The 22,574-nt window shown below is 39.0% G+C and overlaps 13 non-coding genes across 13 annotated transcripts; all 13 read right to left on the reverse strand.

Annotated features, from left to right (window-relative positions):
• Positions 1-321: 321 nt before the first annotated feature.
• On the reverse strand, positions 322-411 carry TRNAY-GUA (transfer RNA tyrosine (anticodon GUA)). The gene is given in 2 exon segments: positions 322-357; positions 375-411. It is a non-coding gene; the product is annotated as a tRNA-Tyr (tRNA).
• Positions 412-2,078: 1,667 nt separating this feature from the next.
• TRNAY-AUA (transfer RNA tyrosine (anticodon AUA)) lies at positions 2,079-2,168 on the reverse strand. Its single transcript is given in 2 exon segments — positions 2,079-2,114; positions 2,132-2,168. It is a non-coding gene; the product is annotated as a tRNA-Tyr (tRNA).
• Positions 2,169-3,835: 1,667 nt separating this feature from the next.
• Positions 3,836-3,925, reverse strand: TRNAY-AUA (transfer RNA tyrosine (anticodon AUA)). Its single transcript is given in 2 exon segments — positions 3,836-3,871; positions 3,889-3,925. It is a non-coding gene; the product is annotated as a tRNA-Tyr (tRNA).
• A 1,669-nt stretch (positions 3,926-5,594) lies between these two features.
• On the reverse strand, positions 5,595-5,684 carry TRNAY-GUA (transfer RNA tyrosine (anticodon GUA)). The gene is given in 2 exon segments: positions 5,595-5,630; positions 5,648-5,684. It is a non-coding gene; the product is annotated as a tRNA-Tyr (tRNA).
• A 1,669-nt stretch (positions 5,685-7,353) lies between these two features.
• On the reverse strand, positions 7,354-7,443 carry TRNAY-GUA (transfer RNA tyrosine (anticodon GUA)). Its single transcript is given in 2 exon segments — positions 7,354-7,389; positions 7,407-7,443. It is a non-coding gene; the product is annotated as a tRNA-Tyr (tRNA).
• Positions 7,444-9,112: 1,669 nt separating this feature from the next.
• Positions 9,113-9,202, reverse strand: TRNAY-GUA (transfer RNA tyrosine (anticodon GUA)). The gene is given in 2 exon segments: positions 9,113-9,148; positions 9,166-9,202. It is a non-coding gene; the product is annotated as a tRNA-Tyr (tRNA).
• A 1,668-nt stretch (positions 9,203-10,870) lies between these two features.
• On the reverse strand, positions 10,871-10,960 carry TRNAY-GUA (transfer RNA tyrosine (anticodon GUA)). Its single transcript is given in 2 exon segments — positions 10,871-10,906; positions 10,924-10,960. It is a non-coding gene; the product is annotated as a tRNA-Tyr (tRNA).
• A 5,184-nt stretch (positions 10,961-16,144) lies between these two features.
• TRNAY-GUA (transfer RNA tyrosine (anticodon GUA)) lies at positions 16,145-16,234 on the reverse strand. The gene is given in 2 exon segments: positions 16,145-16,180; positions 16,198-16,234. It is a non-coding gene; the product is annotated as a tRNA-Tyr (tRNA).
• A 1,667-nt stretch (positions 16,235-17,901) lies between these two features.
• TRNAY-GUA (transfer RNA tyrosine (anticodon GUA)) lies at positions 17,902-17,991 on the reverse strand. Its single transcript is given in 2 exon segments — positions 17,902-17,937; positions 17,955-17,991. It is a non-coding gene; the product is annotated as a tRNA-Tyr (tRNA).
• Positions 17,992-18,984: 993 nt separating this feature from the next.
• TRNAE-UUC (transfer RNA glutamic acid (anticodon UUC)) lies at positions 18,985-19,056 on the reverse strand. The gene has a single exon. It is a non-coding gene; the product is annotated as a tRNA-Glu (tRNA).
• Positions 19,057-19,661: 605 nt separating this feature from the next.
• Positions 19,662-19,751, reverse strand: TRNAY-GUA (transfer RNA tyrosine (anticodon GUA)). The gene is given in 2 exon segments: positions 19,662-19,697; positions 19,715-19,751. It is a non-coding gene; the product is annotated as a tRNA-Tyr (tRNA).
• Positions 19,752-21,420: 1,669 nt separating this feature from the next.
• Positions 21,421-21,510, reverse strand: TRNAY-GUA (transfer RNA tyrosine (anticodon GUA)). Its single transcript is given in 2 exon segments — positions 21,421-21,456; positions 21,474-21,510. It is a non-coding gene; the product is annotated as a tRNA-Tyr (tRNA).
• A 992-nt stretch (positions 21,511-22,502) lies between these two features.
• TRNAE-UUC (transfer RNA glutamic acid (anticodon UUC)) lies at positions 22,503-22,574 on the reverse strand. Its single transcript has one exon. It is a non-coding gene; the product is annotated as a tRNA-Glu (tRNA).

Below are 22,574 nucleotides of genomic sequence, written 5' to 3' on the forward strand. Positions count from 1 at the left end.
ATGTGTGATGTCTGTAGGCCACTTTCCAAGAAGTGGAAAAGGTTCTCATTTCCATTTTAATGAGTTGCAAAGAGCTATGGAAAGTATCCCCAGTAACAGAACTCGTGTCTCTATCACCTGCCTCTGCACTGTACTTCAACAGAGCACAGAAACCATAATTGCCCTACTAGAGGCTCAGCAGCATGCAGGATGATTAACAGGCAGCAGAAATGAAAACAAGTTACAGTTTCTCTGACTATTAAAGATAAACAGCATGAGTCATGCATATTTCTGGCTATTTAATATGTCAGAAATTGCCCTCTAAAATGATATGAAAAACTTTCCTTCGAGCCGGAGTTGAACCAGCGACCTAAGGATTTCTGTACCAATTTCCTCTACAGTCCTCCGCTCTACCAGCTGAGCTATCGAAGGATTGTGCTTTAGAGGACTTCTGATGTCATGTGCACTACATCTGACTGAGTGAAAACACAAACAGAATTGAATTATCCATAAAACAGAAAAATTGTTTCTCTAGATAAAGAGATCCACATTTTTATTTCTGGTCTACTTGCTCATCAAAAGTTGTAAAAATTGTCATGTTTAATAATTGGTAATACATCATTAAAAGTTTGATTTTTATTTGTTCATTTTGAATTAATTAGCTTCAGAAATAGTTGGGAAAACAGCTTCCTTAGACTTTCCAACTGCAGACGCCTTTACGTCAAGATTAAAAATGCTGGAAAATTTTCAACCTCTTCTGCATTCTCCAATTTAGCTTGACTTTTTTAATTGATGAAAATTCCAGAAATTGTGGTGACAAATTGTCAAACTTTTGCCCAGTGAGACAAAAATGGATTTCTAGTCAATGGTCCACGCTGCCACCACTATTTCTCACAGTACTCTCTGTTTTTACATTGCATCTTCTATGTGTTCAGATCCATGGGATTTCAGAAGTAATATTGTATTTCAGTTCACATCCGTAGTCTCTTAAACCTGTCTTTTATATGCTGATTAAGGAAAGAGGAGAAATTCTGGGCACAGAAGCAGACATTATTGGTTTGTAAGCATTGGCGTAGTCTAGTTTCATTCAGAACATCCCTACTGCACCATTAAAAAGTTGTGAACTCTCCCTGGAAACCCATTGATCCACAAGTTCAAGAGTTCTTTTTTTTCACATGAAGGATGTGTTACATATAAAATAGGGTTGTCCCACTCGAAATTTGGAAGATGGATGTTGAAATATGGGGTCAGACCAGTTCTGTCCTAATTTTGGATACAGAAATGTTGGGAGGTATATAAATACTGTGGATTTCACCACATCCCATTTCCATAACCAAAGCACAGTTTCTCCTGGATTTTGTTGCTGAGATCAACAGAGCATTAAACAAGTGGTACTGTTGCTGCCATTCAAAAAAGCTTCAACTTCCCATACCGGGAGTTGAACCCGGGCCGCCTGGCTGAAAACCAGGAATCCTAAAGCTAGACCATATAGGACATTTCCGTTGAGTGTTTCAGCATAGCAGCAGAACAAATATATCATGCTTTGCTGTAATGTATCTTAACTCTCTGTGTATTTCATATTTAACCAGGTGGTGACATGGAGTGGGTTTGGCATGGCCTAAGATGACACTAATTTCATCATCACTCTCCAGACCACTCAGTGATTAGTGAGGTGGGCAATGTTTGATGATGTGATTTGCATCATCACGGCACGTCCCTGACCACTTGCAGATTTATAAATGCCAATCCAGCAGGATAGGTAACAATGCAATAAATCCATGTGTGATGTCTGGAGGCCACTTTCCAAGAAGTGGAAAAGGTTCTCATTTCCATTTTAATGAGTTGCAAAGAGCTATGGAAAGTATCCCCAGTAACAGAACTCGTGTCTCTATCACCTGCCTCTGCACTGTACTTCAACAGAGCACAGAAACCATAATTGCCCTACTAGAGGCTCAGCAGCATGCAGGATGATTAACAGGCAGCAGAAATGAAAACAAGTTACAGTTTCTCTGACTATTAAAGATAAACAGCATAAGCCATGCATATTTCTGGGTATTTAATATGTCAGAAATTGCCCTCTAAAATGATATGAAAAACTTTCCTTTGAGCCGGAGTTGAACCAGCGACCTAAGGATTTCTGTACCAATCTCCTCTATAGTCCTCCGCTCTACCAGCTGAGCTATCAAAGGATTGTGCTTTAGAGGAATTCTGATGTCATGTGCACTACATCTGACTGAGTGAAAACACAAACAAAATTGAATTATCCATAAAACAGAAAAATTGCTTGTCTAGATAAAGAGATCCACATTTTTATTTCTGGTCTACTTGCTCATCAAAAGTTGTAAAAATTGTCATATTTAATAATTGGTAATACATCATTAAAAGTTTGATTTTTATTTGTTCATTTTGAATTAATTAGCTTCAGAAATAGTTGGGAAAACAGCTTCCTTAGACTTTCCAACTGCAGACGCCTTTACGTCAAGATTAAAAATGCTGGAAAATTTTCAACCTCTTCTGCATTCTCCAATTTAGCTTGACTTTTTTAATTGATGAAAATTCCAGAAATTGTGGTGACAAATTGTCAAACTTTTGCCCAGTGAGACAAAAATGGATTTCTAGTCAATGGTCCACGCTGCCACCACTATTTCTCACAGTACTCTCTGTTTTTACATTGCATCTTCTATGTGTTCAGATCCATGGGATTTCAGAAGTAATATTGTATTTCAGTTCACATCCGTAGTCTCTTAAACCTGTCTTTTATATGCTGATTAAGGAAAGAGGAGAAATTCTGGGCACAGAAGCAGACATTATTGGTTTGTAAGCATTGGCGTAGTCTAGTTTCATTCAGAACATCCCTACTGCACCATTAAAAAGTTGTGAACTCTCCCTGGAAACCCATTGATCCACAAGTTCAAGAGTTCTTTTTTTTCACATGAAGGATGTGTTACATATAAAATAGGGTTGTCCCACTCGAAATTTGGAAGATGGATGTTGAAATATGGGGTCAGACCAGTTCTGTCCTAATTTTGGATACAGAAATGTTGGGAGGTATATAAATACTGTGGATTTCACCACATCCCATTTCCATAACCAAAGCACAGTTTCTCCTGGATTTTGTTGCTGAGATCAACAGAGCATTAAACAAGTGGTACTGTTGCTGCCATTCAAAAAAGCTTCAACTTCCCATACCGGGAGTCGAACCCGGGCCGCCTGGCTGAAAACCAGGAATCCTAAAGCTAGACCATATAGGACATTTCCGTTGAGTGTTTCAGCATAGCAGCAGAACAAATATATCATGCTTTGCTGTAATGTATCTTAACTCTCTGTGTATTTCATATTTAACCAGGTGGTGACATGGAGTGGGTTTGGCATGGCCTAAGATGACACTAATTTCATCATCACTCTCCAGACCACTCAGTGATTAGTGAGGTGGGCAATGTTTGATGATGTGATTTGCATCATCACGGCACGTCCCTGACCACTTGCAGATTTATAAATGCCAATCCAGCAGGATAGGTAACAATGCAATAAATCCATGTGTGATGTCTGGAGGCCACTTTCCAAGAAGTGGAAAAGGTTCTCATTTCCATTTTAATGAGTTGCAAAGAGCTATGGAAAGTATCCCCAGTAACAGAACTCGTGTCTCTATCACCTGCCTCTGCACTGTACTTCAACAGAGCACAGAAACCATAATTGCCCTACTAGAGGCTCAGCAGCATGCAGGATGATTAACAGGCAGCAGAAATGAAAACAAGTTACAGTTTCTCTGACTATTAAAGATAAACAGCATAAGCCATGCATATTTCTGGGTATTTAATATGTCAGAAATTGCCCTCTAAAATGATATGAAAAACTTTCCTTTGAGCCGGAGTTGAACCAGCGACCTAAGGATTTCTGTACCAATCTCCTCTATAGTCCTCCGCTCTACCAGCTGAGCTATCGAAGGATTGTGCTTTAGAGGAATTCTGATGTCATGTGCACTACATCTGACTGAGTGAAAACACAAACAAAATTGAATTATCCATAAAACAGAAAAATTGCTTGTCTAGATAAAGAGATCCACATTTTTATTTCTGGTCTACTTGCTCATCAAAAGTTGTAAAAATTGTCATATTTAATAATTGGTAATACATCATTAAAAGTTTGATTTTTTAATTGTTCATTTTGAATTAATTAGCTTCAGAAATAGTTGGGAAAACAGCTTCCTTAGATTTTCCAACTGCAGACGCCTTTACGTCAAGATTAAAAATGCTGGAAAATTTTCAACCTCTTCTGCGTTCTCCAATTTAGCTTGACTTTTTTAATTGATGAAAATTCCAGAAATTGTGGTGACAAATTGTCAAACTTTTGCCCAGTGAGACAAAAATGGATTTCTAGTCAATGGTCCACGCTGCCACCACTATTTCTCACAGTACTCTCTGTTTTTACAATGCATCTTCTATGGGTTCAGATCCATGGGATTTCAGAAGTAATATTGTATTTCAGTTCCCATCCGTGGTCTCTTAAACCTGTCCTTTGTATGCTGATTAAGGAAAGCGGAGAAATTCTGGGCACAGAAGCAGACATTATTGGTTTGTAAGCATTGGCGTAGTCTAGTTTCATTCAGAACATCCCTACTGCACCATTAAAAAGTTGTGAACTCTTCCTGGAAACCCATTGATACACAAGTTCAAGAGTTCTTTTTTTTCACATGAAGGATGTGTTACATATAAAATACGGTTGTCCCACTCGAAATTTGGAAGATGGATGTTGAAATATGGGGTCAGACCAGTTCTGTCCTAATTTTGGATACAGAAATGTTGGGAGGTATATAAATACTGTGGATTTGACCACATCCCATTTCCATAACCAAAGCACAGTTTCTCCTGGATTTTGTTGCTGAGATCAACAGAGCATTAAACAAGTGGTACTGTTGCTGCCATTCAAAAAAGCTTCAACTTCCCATACCAGGAGTCGAACCCGGGCCACCTGGGTGAAAACCAGGAATCCTAACTGCTAGACTATATGGGACTTTTCTGTTGAGTGTTTCAGCATAGCAGCAGAACAAATATATCATGCTTTGCTGTAATGTATCTTAACTCTCTGTGTATTTCATATTTAACCAGGTGGTGACATGGAGTGGGTTTGGCATGGCCTAAGATGACACTAATTTCATCATCACGCTCCAGACCACTCAGTGATCAGTGAGGTGGGCAATGTTTGATGATGTGATTTGCATCATCACGGCACGTCCCTGACCACTTGCAGATTTGTAAATGCCAATCCAGCAGGATAGGTAACAATGCAATAAATCCATGTGTGATGTCTGTAGGCCACTTTCCAAGAAGTGGAAAAGGTTCTCATTTCCATTTTAATGAGTTGCAAAGAGCTATGGAAAGTATCCCCAGTAACAGAACTCGTGTCTCTATCACCTGCCTCTGCACTGTACTTCAACAGAGCACAGAAACCATAATTGCCCTACTAGAGGCTCAGCAGCATGCAGGAAGATTAACAGGCAGCAGAAATGAAAACAAGTTACAGTTTCTCTGACTATTAAAGATAAACAGCATGAGTCATGCATATTTCTGGGTATTTAATATGTCAGAAATTGCCCTCTAAACTGATATGAAAAACTTTCCTTCGAGCCGGAATTGAACCAGCGACCTAAGGATTTCTGTACCAATTACCTCTACAGTCCTCCGCTCTACCAGCTGAGCTATCGAAGGATTGTGCTTTAGAGGATATCTGATGTCATGTGCACTACATCTGACTGAGTGAAAACACAAACAGAATTGAAATATCCATAAAACAGAAAAATTGCTTGTCTAGATAAAGAGATCCACATTTTTATTTCTGGTCTACTTGCTCATCAAAAGTTGTAAAAATTGTCATATTTAATAATTGGTAATACATCATTAAAAGTTTGATTTTTTATTTGTTCATTTTGAATTAATTAGCTTCAGAAATAGTTGGGAAAACAGCTTCCTTAGATTTTCCAACTGCAGACGCCTTTACGTCAAGATTAAAAATGCTGGAAAATTTTCAACCTCTTCTGCGTTCTCCAATTTAGCTTGACTTTTTTAATTGATGAAAATTCCAGAAATTGTGGTGACAACTGTCAAACTTTTGCCCAGTGAGACAAAAATGGATTTCTAGTCAATGGTCCACGCTGCCACCACTATTTCTCACAGTACTCTCTGTTTTTACAATGCATCTTCTATCGGTTCAGATCCATGGGATTTCAGAAGTAATATTGTATTTCAGTTCCCATCCGTGGTCTCTTAAACCTGTCCTTTGTATGCTGATTAAGGAAAGCGGAGAAATTCTGGGCACAGAAGCAGACATTATTGGTTTGTAAGCATTGGCGTATTCTAGTTTCATTCAGAACATCCCTACTGCACCATTAAAAAGTTGTGAACCTTCCCTGGAAACCCATTGATCCACAAGTTCAAGAGTTGTTTTTTTTTCACATGAAGGATGTGTTACATATAAAATAGGGTTGTCCCACTCGAAATTTGGAAGATGGATGTTGAAATATGGGGTCAGACCAGTTCTGTCCTAATTTTGGATACAGAAATGTTGGGAGGTATATAAATACTGTGGATTTGACCACATCCCATTTCCATAACCAAAGCACAGTTTCTCCTGGATTTTGTTGCTGAGATCAACAGAGCATTAAACAAGTGGTACTGTTGCTGCCATTCAAAAAAGCTTAAACTTCCCATACTGGGAGTCGAAACCAGGCCACCTGGGTGAAAACCAGGAATCCTAACTGCTAGACCATATGGGACTTTTCTGTTGAGTGTTTCAGCATAGCAGCAGAACAAATATATCATGCTTTGCTGTAATGTATCTTAACTCTCTGTGTATTTCATATTTAACCAGGTGGTGACATGGAGTGGGTTTGGCATGGCCTAAGATGACACTAATTTCATCATCACGCTCCAGACCACTCAGTGATCAGTGAGGTGGGCAATGTTTGATGATGTGATTTGCATCATCACGGCACGTCCCTGACCACTTGCAGATTTGTAAATGCCAATCCAGCAGGATAGGTAACAATGCAATAAATCCATGTGTGATGTCTGTAGGCCACTTTCCAAGAAGTGGAAAAGGTTCTCATTTCCATTTTAATGAGTTGCAAAGAGCTATGGAAAGTATCCCCAGTAACAGAACTCGTGTCTCTATCACCTGCCTCTGCACTGTACTTCAACAGAGCACAGAAACCATAATTGCCCTACTAGAGGCTCAGCAGCATGCAGGAAGATTAACAGGCAGCAGAAATGAAAACAAGTTACAGTTTCTCTGACTATTAAAGATAAACAGCATGAGTCATGCATATTTCTGGGTATTTAATATGTCAGAAATTGCCCTCTAAACTGATATGAAAAACTTTCCTTCGAGCCGGAATTGAACCAGCGACCTAAGGATTTCTGTACCAATTACCTCTACAGTCCTCCGCTCTACCAGCTGAGCTATCGAAGGATTGTGCTTTAGAGGATTTCTGATGTCATGTGCACTACATCTGACTGAGTGAAAACACAAACAGAATTGAAATATCCATAAAACAGAAAAATTGCTTGTCTAGATAAAGAGATCCACATTTTTATTTCTGGTCTACTTGCTCATCAAAAGTTGTAAAAATTGTCATATTTAATAATTGGTAATACATCATTAAAAGTTTGATTTTTATTTGTTCATTTTGAATTAATTAGCTTCAGAAATAGTTGGGAAAACAGCTTCCTTAGATTTTCCAACTGCAGACGCCTTTACGTCAAGATTAAAAATGCTGGAAAATTTTCAACCTCTTCTGCGTTCTCCAATTTAGCTTGACTTTTTTAATTGATGAAAATTCCAGAAATTGTGGTGACAAATTGTCAAACTTTTGCCCAGTGAGACAAAAATGGATTTCTAGTCAATGGTCCACGCTGCCACCACTATTTCTCACAGTACTCTCTGTTTTTACAATGCATCTTCTATGGGTTCAGATCCATGGGATTTCAGAAGTAATATTGTATTTCAGTTCCCATCCGTGGTCTCTTAAACCTGTCCTTTGTATGCTGATTAAGGAAAGCGGAGAAATTCTGGGCACAGAAGCAGACATTATTGGTTTGTAAGCATTGGCGTATTCTAGTTTCATTCAGAACATCCCTACTGCACCATTAAAAAGTTGTGAACCTTCCCTGGAAACCCATTGATCCACAAGTTCAAGAGTTTTTTTTTTTTCACATGAAGGATGTGTTACATATAAAATAGGGTTGTCCCACTCGAAATTTGGAAGATGGATGTTGAAATATGGGGTCAGACCAGTTCTGTCCTAATTTTGGATACAGAAATGTTGGGAGGTATATAAATACTGTGGATTTGACCACATCCCATTTCCATAACCAAAGCACAGTTTCTCCTGGATTTTGTTGCTGAGATCAACAGAGCATTAAACAAGTGGTACTGTTGCTGCCATTCAAAAAAGCTTCAACTTCCCATACTGGGAGTCGAAACCAGGCCACCTGGGTGAAAACCAGGAATCCTAACTGCTAGACCATATGGGACTTTTCCGTTGAGTGTTTCAGCATAGCAGCAGAACAAATATATCATGCTTTGCTGTAATGTATCTTAACTCTCTGTGTATTTCATATTTAACCAGGTGGTGACATTGAGTGGGTTTGGCATGGCCTAAGATGACACTAATTTCATCATCACGCTCCAGACCACTCAGTGATCAGTGAGGTGGGCAATGTTTGATGATGTGATTTGCATCATCACGGCACGTCCCTAACTACTTGCAGATTTGTAAATGCCAATCCAGCAGGATAGGTAACAATGCAATAAATCCATGTGTGATGTCTGTAGGCCACTTTCCAAGAAGTGGAAAAGGTTCTCATTTCCATTTTAATGAGTTGCAAAGAGCTATGGAAAGTATCCCCAGTAACAGAACTCGTGTCTCTATCACCTGCCTCTGCACTGTACTTCAACAGAGCACAGAAACCATAATTGCCCTACTAGAGGCTCAGCAGCATGCAGGATGATTAACAGGCAGCAGAAATGAAAACAAGTTACAGTTTCTCTGACTATTAAAGATAAACAGCATGAGTCATGCATATTTCTGGCTATTTAATATGTCAGAAATTGCCCTCTAAAATGATATGAAAAACTTTCCTTCGAGCCGGAGTTGAACCAGCGACCTAAGGATTTCTGTACCAATTTCCTCTACAGTCCTCCGCTCTACCAGCTGAGCTATCGAAGGATTGTGCTTTAGAGGACTTCTGATGTCATGTGCACTACATCTGACTGAGTGAAAACACAAACAGAATTGAATTATCCATAAAACAGAAAAATTGCTTGTCTAGATAAAGAGATCCACATTTTTATTTCTGGTCTACTTGCTCATCAAAAGTTGTAAAAATTGTCATGTTTAATAATTGGTAATACATCATTAAAAGTTTGATTTTTATTTGTTCATTTTGAATTAATTAGCTTCAGAAATAGTTGGGAAAACAGCTTCCTTAGACTTTCCAACTGCAGACGCCTTTACGTCAAGATTAAAAATGCTGGAAAATTTTCAACCTCTTCTGCATTCTCCAATTTAGCTTGACTTTTTTAATTGATGAAAATTCCAGAAATTGTGGTGACAAATTGTCAAACTTTTGCCCAGTGAGACAAAAATGGATTTCTAGTCAATGGTCCACGCTGCCACCACTATTTCTCACAGTACTCTCTGTTTTTACATTGCATCTTCTATGTGTTCAGATCCATGGGATTTCAGAAGTAATATTGTATTTCAGTTCACATCCGTAGTCTCTTAAACCTGTCTTTTATATGCTGATTAAGGAAAGAGGAGAAATTCTGGGCACAGAAGCAGACATTATTGGTTTGTAAGCATTGGCGTAGTCTAGTTTCATTCAGAACATCCCTACTGCACCATTAAAAAGTTGTGAACTCTCCCTGGAAACCCATTGATCCACAAGTTCAAGAGTTCTTTTTTTTCACATGAAGGATGTGTTACATATAAAATAGGGTTGTCCCACTCGAAATTTGGAAGATGGATGTTGAAATATGGGGTCAGACCAGTTCTGTCCTAATTTTGGATACAGAAATGTTGGGAGGTATATAAATACTGTGGATTTCACCACATCCCATTTCCATAACCAAAGCACAGTTTCTCCTGGATTTTGTTGCTGAGATCAACAGAGCATTAAACAAGTGGTACTGTTGCTGCCATTCAAAAAAGCTTCAACTTCCCATACCGGGAGTCGAACCCGGGCCGCCTGGCTGAAAACCAGGAATCCTAACTGCTAGACCATATGGGACTTTTCCGTTGAGTGTTTCAGCATAGCAGCAGAACAAATATATCATGCTTTGCTGTAATGTATCTTAACTCTCTGTGTATTTCATATTTAACCAGGTGGTGACATTGAGTGGGTTTGGCATGGCCTAAGATGACACTAATTTCATCATCACGCTCCAGACCACTCAGTGATCAGTGAGGTGGGCAATGTTTGATGATGTGATTTGCATCATCACGGCACGTCCCTGACCACTTGCGGATTTGTAAATGCCAATCCAGCAGGATAGGTAACAATGCAATAAATCCATGTGTGATGTCTGTAGGCCACTTTCCAAGAAGTGGAAAAGGTTCTCATTTCCATTTTAATGAGTTGCAAAGAGCTATGGAAAGTATCCCCAGTAACAGAACTCGTGTCTCTATCACCTGCCTCTGCACTGTACTTCAACAGAGCACAGAAACCATAATTGCCCTACTAGAGGCTCAGCAGCATGCAGGATGATTAACAGGCAGCAGAAATGAAAACAAGTTACAGTTTCTCTGACTATTAAAGATAAACAGCATGAGCCATGCATATTTCTGGGTATTTAATATGTCAGAAATTGCCCTCTAAAATGATATGAAAAACTTTCCTTCGAGCCGGAGTTGAACCAGCAACCTAAGGATTTCTGTACCAATTTCCTCTACAGTCCTCCGCTCTACCAGCTGAGCTATCGAAGGATTGTGCTTCAGAGGAATTCTGATGTCATGTGCACTACATCTGACTGAGTGAAAACACAAACAAAATTGAATTATCCATAAAACAGAAAAATTGCTTGTCTAGATAAAGAGATCCACATTTTTATTTCTGGTCTACTTGCTCATCAAAAGTTGTAAAAATTGTCATATTTAATAATTGGTAATACATCATTAAAAGTTTGATTTTTTATTTGTTCATTTTGAATTAATTAGCTTCAGAAATAGTTGGGAAAACAGCTTCCTTAGATTTTCCAACTGCAGACGCCTTTACGTCAAGATTAAAAATGCTGGAAAATTTTCAACCTCTTCTGCGTTCTCCAATTTAGCTTGACTTTTTTAATTGATGAAAATTCCAGAAATTGTGGTGACAAATTGTCAAACTTTTGCCCAGTGAGACAAAAATGGATTTCTAGTCAATGGTCCACGCTGCCACCACTATTTCTCACAGTACTCTCTGTTTTTACAATGCATATTCTATGGGTTCAGATCCATGGGATTTCAGAAGTAATATTGTATTTCAGTTCCCATCCGTGGTCTCTTAAACCTGTCCTTTGTATGCTGATTAAGGAAAGCGGAGAAATTCTGGGCACAGAAGCAGACATTATTGGTTTGTAAGCATTGGCGTAGTCTAGTTTCATTCAGAACATCCCTACTGCACCATTAAAAAGTTGTGAACTCTCCCTGGAAACCCATTGATACACAAGTTCAAGAGTTCTTTTTTTTCACATGAAGGATGTGTTACATATAAAATAGGGTTGTCCCACTCGAAATTTGGAAGATGGATGTTGAAATATGGGGTCAGACCAGTTCTGTCCTAATTTTGGATACAGAAATGTTGGGAGGTATATAAATACTGTGGATTTCACCACATCCCATTTCCATAACCAAAGCACAGTTTCTCCTGGATTTTGTTGCTGAGATCAACAGAGCATTAAACAAGTGGTACTGTTGCTGCCATTCAAAAAAGCTTCAACTTCCCATACTGGGAGTCGAACCCGGGCCACCTGGGTGAAAACCAGGAATCCTAACTGCTAGACCATATGGGACTTTTCCGTTGAGTGTTTCAGCATAGCAGCAGAACAAATATATCATGCTTTGCTGTAATGTATCTTAACTCTCTGTGTATTTTATATTTAACCAGGTGGTGACATGGAGTGGGTTTGGCATGGCCTAAGATGACACTAATTTCATCATCACGCTCCAGACCACTCAGTGATCAGTGAGGTGGGCAATGTTTGATGATGTGATTTGCATCATCACGGCACGTCCCTGACCACTTGCAGATTTGTAAATGCCAATCCAGCAGGATAGGTAACAATGCAATAAATCCATGTGTGATGTCTGTAGGCCACTTTCCAAGAAGTGGAAAAGGTTCTCATTTCCATTTTAATGAGTTGCAAAGAGCTATGGAAAGTATCCCCAGTAAAAGAACTCGTGTCTCTATCACCTGCCTCTGCACTGTACTTCAACAGAGCACAGAAACCATAATTGCCCTACTAGAGGCTCAGCAGCATGCAGGAAGATTAACAGGCAGCAGAAATGAAAACAAGTTACAGTTTCTCTGACTATTAAAGATAAACAGCATGAGTCATGCATATTTCTGGGTATTTAATATGTCAGAAATTGCCCTCTAAACTGATATGAAAAACTTTCCTTCGAGCTGGAGTTGAACCAGCGACCTAAGGATTTCTGTACCAATATCCTCTACAGTCCTCCGCTCTACCAGCTGAGCTATTGAAGAAATGTGCTTTAGAGGATTTCTGATGTCATGTGCACTACATCTGACTGAGTGAAGACACAAACAGAATTGAAATATCCATAAAACAGAAAAATTGCTTGTCTAGATAAAGAGATCCACATTTTTATTTCTGGTCTACTTGCTCATCAAAAGTTGTAAAAATTGTCATATTTAATAATTGGTAATACATCATTAAAAGTTTGATTTTTATTTGTTCATTTTGAATTAATTAGCTTCACAAATAGTTGGGAAAACAGCTTCCTTAGATTTTCCAACTGCAGACGCCTTTACGTCAAGATTAAAAATGCTGGAAAATTTTCAACCTCTTCTGCGTTCTCCAATTTAGCTTGACTTTTTTAATTGATGAAAATTCCAGAAATTGTGGTGACAAATTGTCAAACTTTTGCCCAGTGAGACAAAAATGGATTTCTAGTCAATGGTCCACGCTGCCACCACTATTTCTCACAGTACTCTCTGTTTTTACAATGCATATTCTATGGGTTCAGATCCATGGGATTTCAGAAGTAATATTGTATTTCAGTTCCCATCCGTGGTCTCTTAAACCTGTCCTTTGTATGCTGATTAAGGAAAGCGGAGAAATTCTGGGCACAGAAGCAGACATTATTGGTTTGTAAGCATTGGCGTAGTCTAGTTTCATTCAGAACATCCCTACTGCACCATTAAAAAGTTGTGAACTCTCCCTGGAAACCCATTGATACACAAGTTCAAGAGTTCTTTTTTTTCACATGAAGGATGTGTTACATATAAAATAGGGTTGTCCCACTCGAAATTTGGAAGATGGATGTTGAAATATGGGGTCAGACCAGTTCTGTCCTAATTTTGGATACAGAAATGTTGGGAGGTATATAAATACTGTGGATTTGACCACATCCCATTTCCATAACCAAAGCACAGTTTCTCCTGGATTTTGTTGCTGAGATCAACAGAGCATTAAACAAGTGGTACTGTTGCTGCCATTCAAAAAAGCTTCAACTTCCCATACTGGGAGTCGAACCCGGGCCACCTGGGTGAAAACCAGGAATCCTAACTGCTAGACCATATGGGACTTTTCCGTTGAGTGTTTCAGCATAGCAGCAGAACAAATATATCATGCTTTGCTGTAATGTATCTTAACTCTCTGTGTATTTTATATTTAACCAGGTGGTGACATGGAGTGGGTTTGGCATGGCCTAAGATGACACTAATTTCATCATCACGCTCCAGACCACTCAGTGATCAGTGAGGTGGGCAATGTTTGATGATGTGATTTGCATCATCACGGCACGTCCCTGACCACTTGCAGATTTGTAAATGCCAATCCAGCAGGATAGGTAACAATGCAATAAATCCATGTGTGATGTCTGTAGGCCACTTTCCAAGAAGTGGAAAAGGTTCTCATTTCCATTTTAATGAGTTGCAAAGAGCTATGGAAAGTATCCCCAGTAAAAGAACTCGTGTCTCTATCACCTGCCTCTGCACTGTACTTCAACAGAGCACAGAAACCATAATTGCCCTACTAGAGGCTCAGCAGCATGCAGGAAGATTAACAGGCAGCAGAAATGAAAACAAGTTACAGTTTCTCTGACTATTAAAGATAAACAGCATGAGTCATGCATATTTCTGGGTATTTAATATGTCAGAAATTGCCCTCTAAACTGATATGAAAAACTTTCCTTCGAGCTGGAGTTGAACCAGCGACCTAAGGATTTCTGTACCAATATCCTCTACAGTCCTCCGCTCTACCAGCTGAGCTATTGAAGAAATGTGCTTTAGAGGATTTCTGATGTCATGTGCACTACATCTGACTGAGTGAAGACACAAACAGAATTGAAATATCCATAAAACAGAAAAATTGCTTGTCTAGATAAAGAGATCCACATTTTTATTTCTGGTCTACTTGCTCATCAAAAGTTGTAAAAATTGTCATATTTAATAATTGGTAATACATCATTAAAAGTTTGATTTTTATTTGTTCATTTTGAATTAATTAGCTTCACAAATAGTTGGGAAAACAGCTTCCTTAGATTTTCCAACTGCAGACGCCTTTACGTCAAGATTAAAAATGCTGGAAAATTTTCAACCTCTTCTGCGTTCTCCAATTTAGCTTGACTTTTTTAATTGATGAAAATTCCAGAAATTGTGGTGACAAATTGTCAAACTTTTGCCCAGTGAGACAAAAATGGATTTCTAGTCAATGGTCCACGCTGCCACCACTATTTCTCACAGTACTCTCTGTTTTTACAATGCATATTCTATGGGTTCAGATCCATGGGATTTCAGAAGTAATATTGTATTTCAGTTCCCATCCGTGGTCTCTTAAACCTGTCCTTTGTATGCTGATTAAGGAAAGCGGAGAAATTCTGGGCACAGAAGCAGACATTATTGGTTTGTAAGCATTGGCGTAGTCTAGTTTCATTCAGAACATCCCTACTGCACCATTAAAAAGTTGTGAACTCTCCCTGGAAACCCATTGATACACAAGTTCAAGAGTTCTTTTTTTTCACATGAAGGATGTGTTACATATAAAATAGGGTTGTCCCACTCGAAATTTGGAAGATGGATGTTGAAATATGGGGTCAGACCAGTTCTGTCCTAATTTTGGATACAGAAATGTTGGGAGGTATATAAATACTGTGGATTTGACCACATCCCATTTCCATAACCAAAGCACAGTTTCTCCTGGATTTTGTTGCTGAGATCAACAGAGCATTAAACAAGTGGTACTGTTGCTGCCATTCAAAAAAGCTTCAACTTCCCATAGCAGGAGTCGAACCCGGGCCGCCTGGGTGAAAACCAGGAATCCTAAAGCTAGACCATATGGGACATTTCCGTTGAGTGTTTCAGCATAGCAGCAGAACAAATATATCATGCTTTGCTGTAATGTATCTTAACTCTCTGTGTATTTCATATTTAACCAGGTGGTGACATGGAGTGGGTTTGGCATGGCCTAAGATGACACTAATTTCATCATCACGCTCCAGACCACTCAGTGATTAGTGAGGTGGGCAATGTTTGATGATGTGATTTGCATCATCACGGCACGTCCCTGACCACTTGCAGATTTGTAAATGCCAATCCAGCAGGATAGGTAACAATGCAATAAATCCATGTGTGATGTCTGGAGGCCACTTTCCAAGAAGTGGAAAAGGTTCTCATTTCCATTTTAATGAGTTGCAAAGAGCTATGGAAAGTATCCCCAGTAACAGAACTCGTGTCTCTATCACCTGCCTCTGCACTGTACTTCAACAGAGCACAGAAACCATAATTGCCCTACTAGAGGCTCAGCAGCATGCAGGATGATTAACAGGCAGCAGAAATGAAAACAAGTTACAGTTTCTCTGACTATTAAAGATAAACAGCATGGGTCATGCATATTTCTGGCTATTTAATATGTCAGAAATTGCCCTCTAAAATGATATGAAAAACTTTCCTTCGAGCCGGAGTTGAACCAGCGACCTAAGGATTTCTGTACCAATTTCCTCTACAGTCCTCCGCTCTACCAGCTGAGCTATCGAAGGAATGTGCTTTAGAGGATTTCTGATGTCATGTGCACTACATCTGACTGAGTGAAAACACAAACAGAATTGAAATATCCATAAAACAGAAAAATTGCTTGTCTAGATAAAGAGATCCACATTTTTATTTCTGGTCTACTTGCTCATCAAAAGTTGTAAAAATTGTCATATTTAATAATTGGTAATACATCATTAAAAGTTTGATTTTTATTTGTTCATTTTGAATTAATTAGCTTCAGAAATAGTTAGGAAAACAGCTTCCTTAGATTTTCCAACTGCAGACGCCTTTACGTCAAGATTAAAAATGCTGGAAAATTTTCAACCTCTTCTGCGTTCTCCAATTTAGCTTGATTTTTTTAATTGATGAAAATTCCAGAAATTGTGGTGACAAATTGTCAAACTTTTGCCCAGTGAGACAAAAATGGATTTCTAGTCAATGGTCCATGCTGCCACCACTATTTCCCACAGTACTCTCTGTCTTTACAATGCATCTTCTATGGGTTCAGATCCATGGGATTTCAGAAGTAATATTGTATTTCAGTTCCCATCCGTGGTCTCTTAAACCTGTCCTTTGTATGCTGATTAAGGAAAGCGGAGAAATTCTGGGCACAGAAGCAGACATTATTGGTTTGTAAGCATTGGCGTAGTCTAGTTTCATTCAGAACATCCCTACTGCACCATTAAAAAGTTGTGAACTCTCCCTGGAAACCCATTGATCCACAAGTTCAAGAGTTCTTTTTTTTCACATGAAGGATGTGTTACATATAAAATAGGGTTGTCCCACTCGAAATTTGGAAGATGGATGTTGAAATATGGGGTCAGAGAAGTTCTGTCCTAATTTTGGATACAGAAATGTTGGGAGGTATATAAATACTGTGGTTTTCACCACATCCCATTTCCATAACCAAAGCACAGTTTCTCCTGGATTTTGTTGCTGAGATCAACAGAGCATTAAACAAGTGGTACTGTTGCTGCCATTCAAAAAAGCTTCAACTTCCCATACCGGGAGTTGAACCCAGGCCGCCTGGGTGAAAACCAGGAATCCTAAAGCTAGACCATATGGGACATTTCCGTTGACTGTTTCAGCATAGCAGCAGAACAAATATATCATGCTTTGCTGTAATGTATCTTAACTCTCTGTATATTTCATATTTAACCAGGTGGTGACATGGAGTGGGTTTGGCATGGCCTAAGATGACACTAATTTCATCATCACGCTCCAGACCACTCAGTGATTAGTGAGGTGGGCAATGTTTGATGATGTGATTTGCATCATCACGGCACGTCCCTGACCACTTGCAGATTTGTAAATGCCAATCCAGCAGGATAGGTAACAATGCAATAAATCCATGTGTGATGTCTGGAGGCCACTTTCCAAGAAGTGGAAAAGGTTCTCATTTCCATTTTAATGAGTTGCAAAGAGCTATGGAAAGTATCCCCAGTAACAGAACTCGTGTCTCTATCACCTGCCTCTGCACTGTACTTCAACAGAGCACAGAAACCATAATTGCCCTACTAGAGGCTCAGCAGCATGCAGGATGATTAACAGGCAGCAGAAATGAAAACAAGTTACAGTTTCTCTGACTATTAAAGATAAACAGCATGAGCCATGCATATTTCTGGGTATTTAATATGTCAGAAATTGCCCTCTAAAATGATATGAAAAGCTTTCCTTCGAGCTGGAGTTGAACCAGCGACCTAAGGATTTCTGTACCAATTTCCTCTACAGTCCTCCGCTCTACCAGCTGAGCTATCGAAGGATTGTGCTTTAGAGGAATTCTGATGTCATGTGCACTACATCTGACTGAGTGAAAACACAAACAAAATTGAATTATCCATAAAACAGAAAAATTGCTTGTCTAGATAAAGAGATCCACATTTTTATTTCTGGTCTACTTGCTCATCAAAAGTTGTAAAAATTGTCATATTTAATAATTGGTAATACATCATTAAAAGTTTGATTTTTTATTTGTTCATTTTGAATTAATTAGCTTCAGAAATAGTTGGGAAAACAGCTTCCTTAGATTTTCCAACTGCAGACGCCTTTACGTCAAGATTAAAAATGCTGGAAAATTTTCAACCTCTTCTGCATTCTCCAATTTAGCTTGACTTTTTTAATTGATGAAAATTCCAGAAATTGTGGTGACAAATTGTTAAACTTTTGCCCAGTGAGACAAAAATGGATTTCTAGTCAATGGTCCACGCTGCCACCACTATTTCTAACAGTACTCTATGTTTTTACAATGCATCTTCTATGGGTTCAGATCCATGGGATTTCAGAAGTAATATTGTATTTCAGTTCCCATCCGTGGTCTCTTAAACCTGTCCTTTGTATGCTGATTAAGGAAAGCGGAGAAATTCTGGGCACAGAAGCAGACATTATTGGTTTGTAAGCATTGGCGTAGTCTAGTTTCATTCAGAACATCCCTACTGCACCATTAAAAAGTTGTGAACTCTCCCTGGAAACCCATTGATACACAAGTTCAAGAGTTCTTTTTTTTTCACATGAAGGATGTGTTACATATAAAATACGGTTGTCCCACTCGAAATTTGGAAGATGGATGTTGAAATATGGGGTCAGACCAGTTCTGTCCTAATTTTGGATACAGAAATGTTGGGAGGTATATAAATACTGTGGATTTCACCACATCCCATTTCCATAACCAAAGCACAGTTTCTCCTGGATTTTGTTGCTGAGATCAACAGAGCATTAAACAAGTGGTACTGTTGCTGCCATTCAAAAAAGCTTCAACTTCCCATACCGGGAGTCGAACCCGGGCCACCTGGGTGAAAACCAGGAATCCTAACTGCTAGACCATATGGGACTTTTCCGTTGAGTGTTTCAGCATAGCAGCAGAACAAATATATCATGCTTTGCTGTAATGTATCTTAACTCTCTGTGTATTTCATATTTAACCAGGTGGTGACATGGAGTGGGTTTGGCATGGCCTAAGATGACACTAATTTCATCATCACGCTCCAGACCACTCAGTGATCAGTGAGGTGGGCAATGTTTGATGATGTGATTTGCATCATCACGGCACGTCCCTGACCACTTGCAGATTTGTAAATGCCAATCCAGCAGGATAGGTAACAATGCAATAAATCCATGTGTGATGTCTGTAGGCCACTTTCCAAGAAGTGGAAAAGGTTCTCATTTCCATTTTAATGAGTTGCAAAGAGCTATGGAAAGTATCCCCAGTAACAGAACTCGTGTCTCTATCACCTGCCTCTGCACTGTACTTCAACAGAGCACAGAAACCATAATTGCCCTACTAGAGGCTCAGCAGCATGCAGGAAGATTAACAGGCAGCAGAAATGAAAACAAGTTACAGTTTCTCTGACTATTAAAGATAAACAGCATGAGTCATGCATATTTCTGGGTATTTAATATGTCAGAAATTGCCCTCTAAACTGATATGAAAAACTTTCCTTCGAGCCGGAGTTGAACCAGCGACCTAAGGATTTCTGTACCAATTTCCTCTACAGTCCTCCGCTCTACCAGCTGAGCTATCGAAGGATTGTGCTTTAGAGGATTTCTGATGTCATGTGCACTACATCTGACTGAGTGAAAACACAAACAGAATTGAAATATCCATAAAACAGAAAAATTGCTTGTCTAGATAAAGAGATCCACATTTTTATTTCTGGTCTACTTGCTCATCAAAAGTTGTAAAAATTGTCATATTTAATAATTGGTAATACATCATTAAAAGTTTGATTTTTATTTGTTCATTTTGAATTAATTAGCTTCAGAAATAGTTGGGAAAACAGCTTCCTTAGATTTTCCAACTGCAGACGCCTTTACGTCAAGATTAAAAATGCTGGAAAATTTTCAACCTCTTCTGCGTTCTCCAATTTAGCTTGACTTTTTTAATTGATGAAAATTCCAGAAATTGTGGTGACAAATTGTCAAACTTTTGCCCAGTGAGACAAAAATGGATTTCTAGTCAATGGTCCACGCTGCCACCACTATTTCTCACAGTACTCTCTGTTTTTACAATGCATCTTCTATGGGTTCAGATCCATGGGATTTCAGAAGTAATATTGTATTTCAGTTCCCATCCGTGGTCTCTTAAACCTGTCCTTTGTATGCTGATTAAGGAAAGCGGAGAAATTCTGGGCACAGAAGCAGACATTATTGGTTTGTAAGCATTGGCGTAGTCTAGTTTCATTCAGAACATCCCTACTGCACCATTAAAAAGTTGTGAACCTTCCCTGGAAACCCATTGATCCACAAGTTCAAGAGTTTTTTTTTTTTTCACATGAAGGATGTGTTACATATAAAATAGGGTTGTCCCACTCGAAATTTGGAAGATGGATGTTGAAATATGGGGTCAGACCAGTTCTGTCCTAATTTTGGATACAGAAATGTTGGGAGGTATATAAATACTGTGGATTTGACCACATCCCATTTCCATAACCAAAGCACAGTTTCTCCTGGATTTTGTTGCTGAGATCAACAGAGCATTAAACAAGTGGTACTGTTGCTGCCATTCAAAAAAGCTTCAACTTCCCATACCGGGAGTCGAACCTGGGCCGCCTGGGTGAAAACCAGGAATCCTAAAGCTAGACCATATGGGACATTTCCGTTGAGTGTTTCAGCATAGCAGCAGAACAAATATATCATGCTTTGCTGTAATGTATCTTAACTCTCTGTGTATTTCATATTTAACCAGGTGGTGACATTGAGTGGGTTTGGCATGGCCTAAGATGACACTAATTTCATCATCACGCTCCAGACCACTCAGTGATTAGTGAGGTGGGCAATGTTTGATGATGTGATTTGCATCATCACGGCACGTCCCTGACCACTTGCAGATTTGTAAATGCCAATCCAGCAGGATAGGTAACAATGCAATAAATCCATGTGTGATGTCTGGAGGCCACTTTCCAAGAAGTGGAAAAGGTTCTCATTTCCATTTTAATGAGTTGCAAAGAGCTATGGAAAGTATCCCCAGTAACAGAACTCATGTCTCTATCACCTGCCTCTGCACTGTACTTCAACAGAGCACAGAAACCATAATTGCCCTACTAGAGGCTCAGCAGCATGCAGGATGATTAACAGGCAGCAGAAATGAAAACAAGTTACAGTTTCTCTGACTATTAAAGATAAACAGCATGAGCCATGGATATTTCTGGGTATTTAATATGTCAGAAATTGCCCTCTAAAATGATATGAAAAACTTTCCTTCGAGCCGGAGTTGAACCAGCGACCTAAGGATTTCTGTACCAATTTCCTCTACAGTCCTCCGCTCTACCAGCTGAGCTATCGAAGGATTGTGCTTTAGAGGAATTCTGATGTCATGTGCACTACATCTGACTGAGTGAAAACACAAACAAAATTGAATTATCCATAAAACAGAAAAATTGCTTGTCTAGATAAAGAGATCCACATTTTTATTTCTGGTCTACTTGCTCATCAAAAGTTGTAAAAATTGTCATATTTAATAATTGGTAATACATCATTAAAAGTTTGATTTTTTATTTGTTCATTTTGAATTAATTAGCTTCAGAAATAGTTGGGAAAACAGCTTCCTTAGATTTTCCAACTGCAGACGCCTTTACGTCAAGATTAAAAATGCTGGAAAATTTTCAACCTCTTCTGCGTTCTCCAATTTAGCTTGACTTTTTTAATTGATGAAAATTCCAGAAATTGTGGTGACAAATTGTCAAACTTTTGCCCAGTGAGACAAAAATGGATTTCTAGTCAATGGTCCACGCTGCCACCACTATTTCTCACAGTACTCTCTGTTTTTACAATGCATCTTCTATGGGTTCAGATCCATGGGATTTCAGAAGCAATATTGTATTTCAGTTCCCATCCGTGGTCTCTTAAACCTGTCCTTTGTATGTTGATTAAGGAAAGCGGAGAAATTCTGGGCACAGAAGCAGACATTATTGGTTTGTAAGCATTTGCGTAGTCTAGTTTCATTCAGAACATCCCTACTGCACCATTAAAAAGTTGTGAACTCTCCCTGGAAACCCATTGATCCACAAGTTCAAGAGTTCTTTTTTTTCACATGAAGGATGTGTTACATATAAAATAGGGTTGTCCCACTCGAAATTTGGAAGATGGATGTTGAAATATGGGGTCAGACCAGTTCTGTCCTAATTTTGGATACAGAAATGTTGGGAGGTATATAAATCCTGTGGATTTGACCACATCCCATTTCCATAACCAAAGCACAGTTTTTCCTGGATTTTGTTGCTGAGATCAACAGAGCATTAAACATGTGGTACTGTTGCTGCCATTCAAAAAAGCTTCAACTTCCCATACTGGGAGTCAAACCCAGGCCGCCTGGGTGAAAACCAGGAATCCTAACCGCTAGACCATATGGGA

The sequence above is a fragment of the Mixophyes fleayi genome, chromosome 3 (assembly GCF_038048845.1).
Source record: "Mixophyes fleayi isolate aMixFle1 chromosome 3, aMixFle1.hap1, whole genome shotgun sequence".
Lineage (NCBI taxonomy): Eukaryota > Metazoa > Chordata > Amphibia > Anura > Limnodynastidae > Mixophyes > Mixophyes fleayi.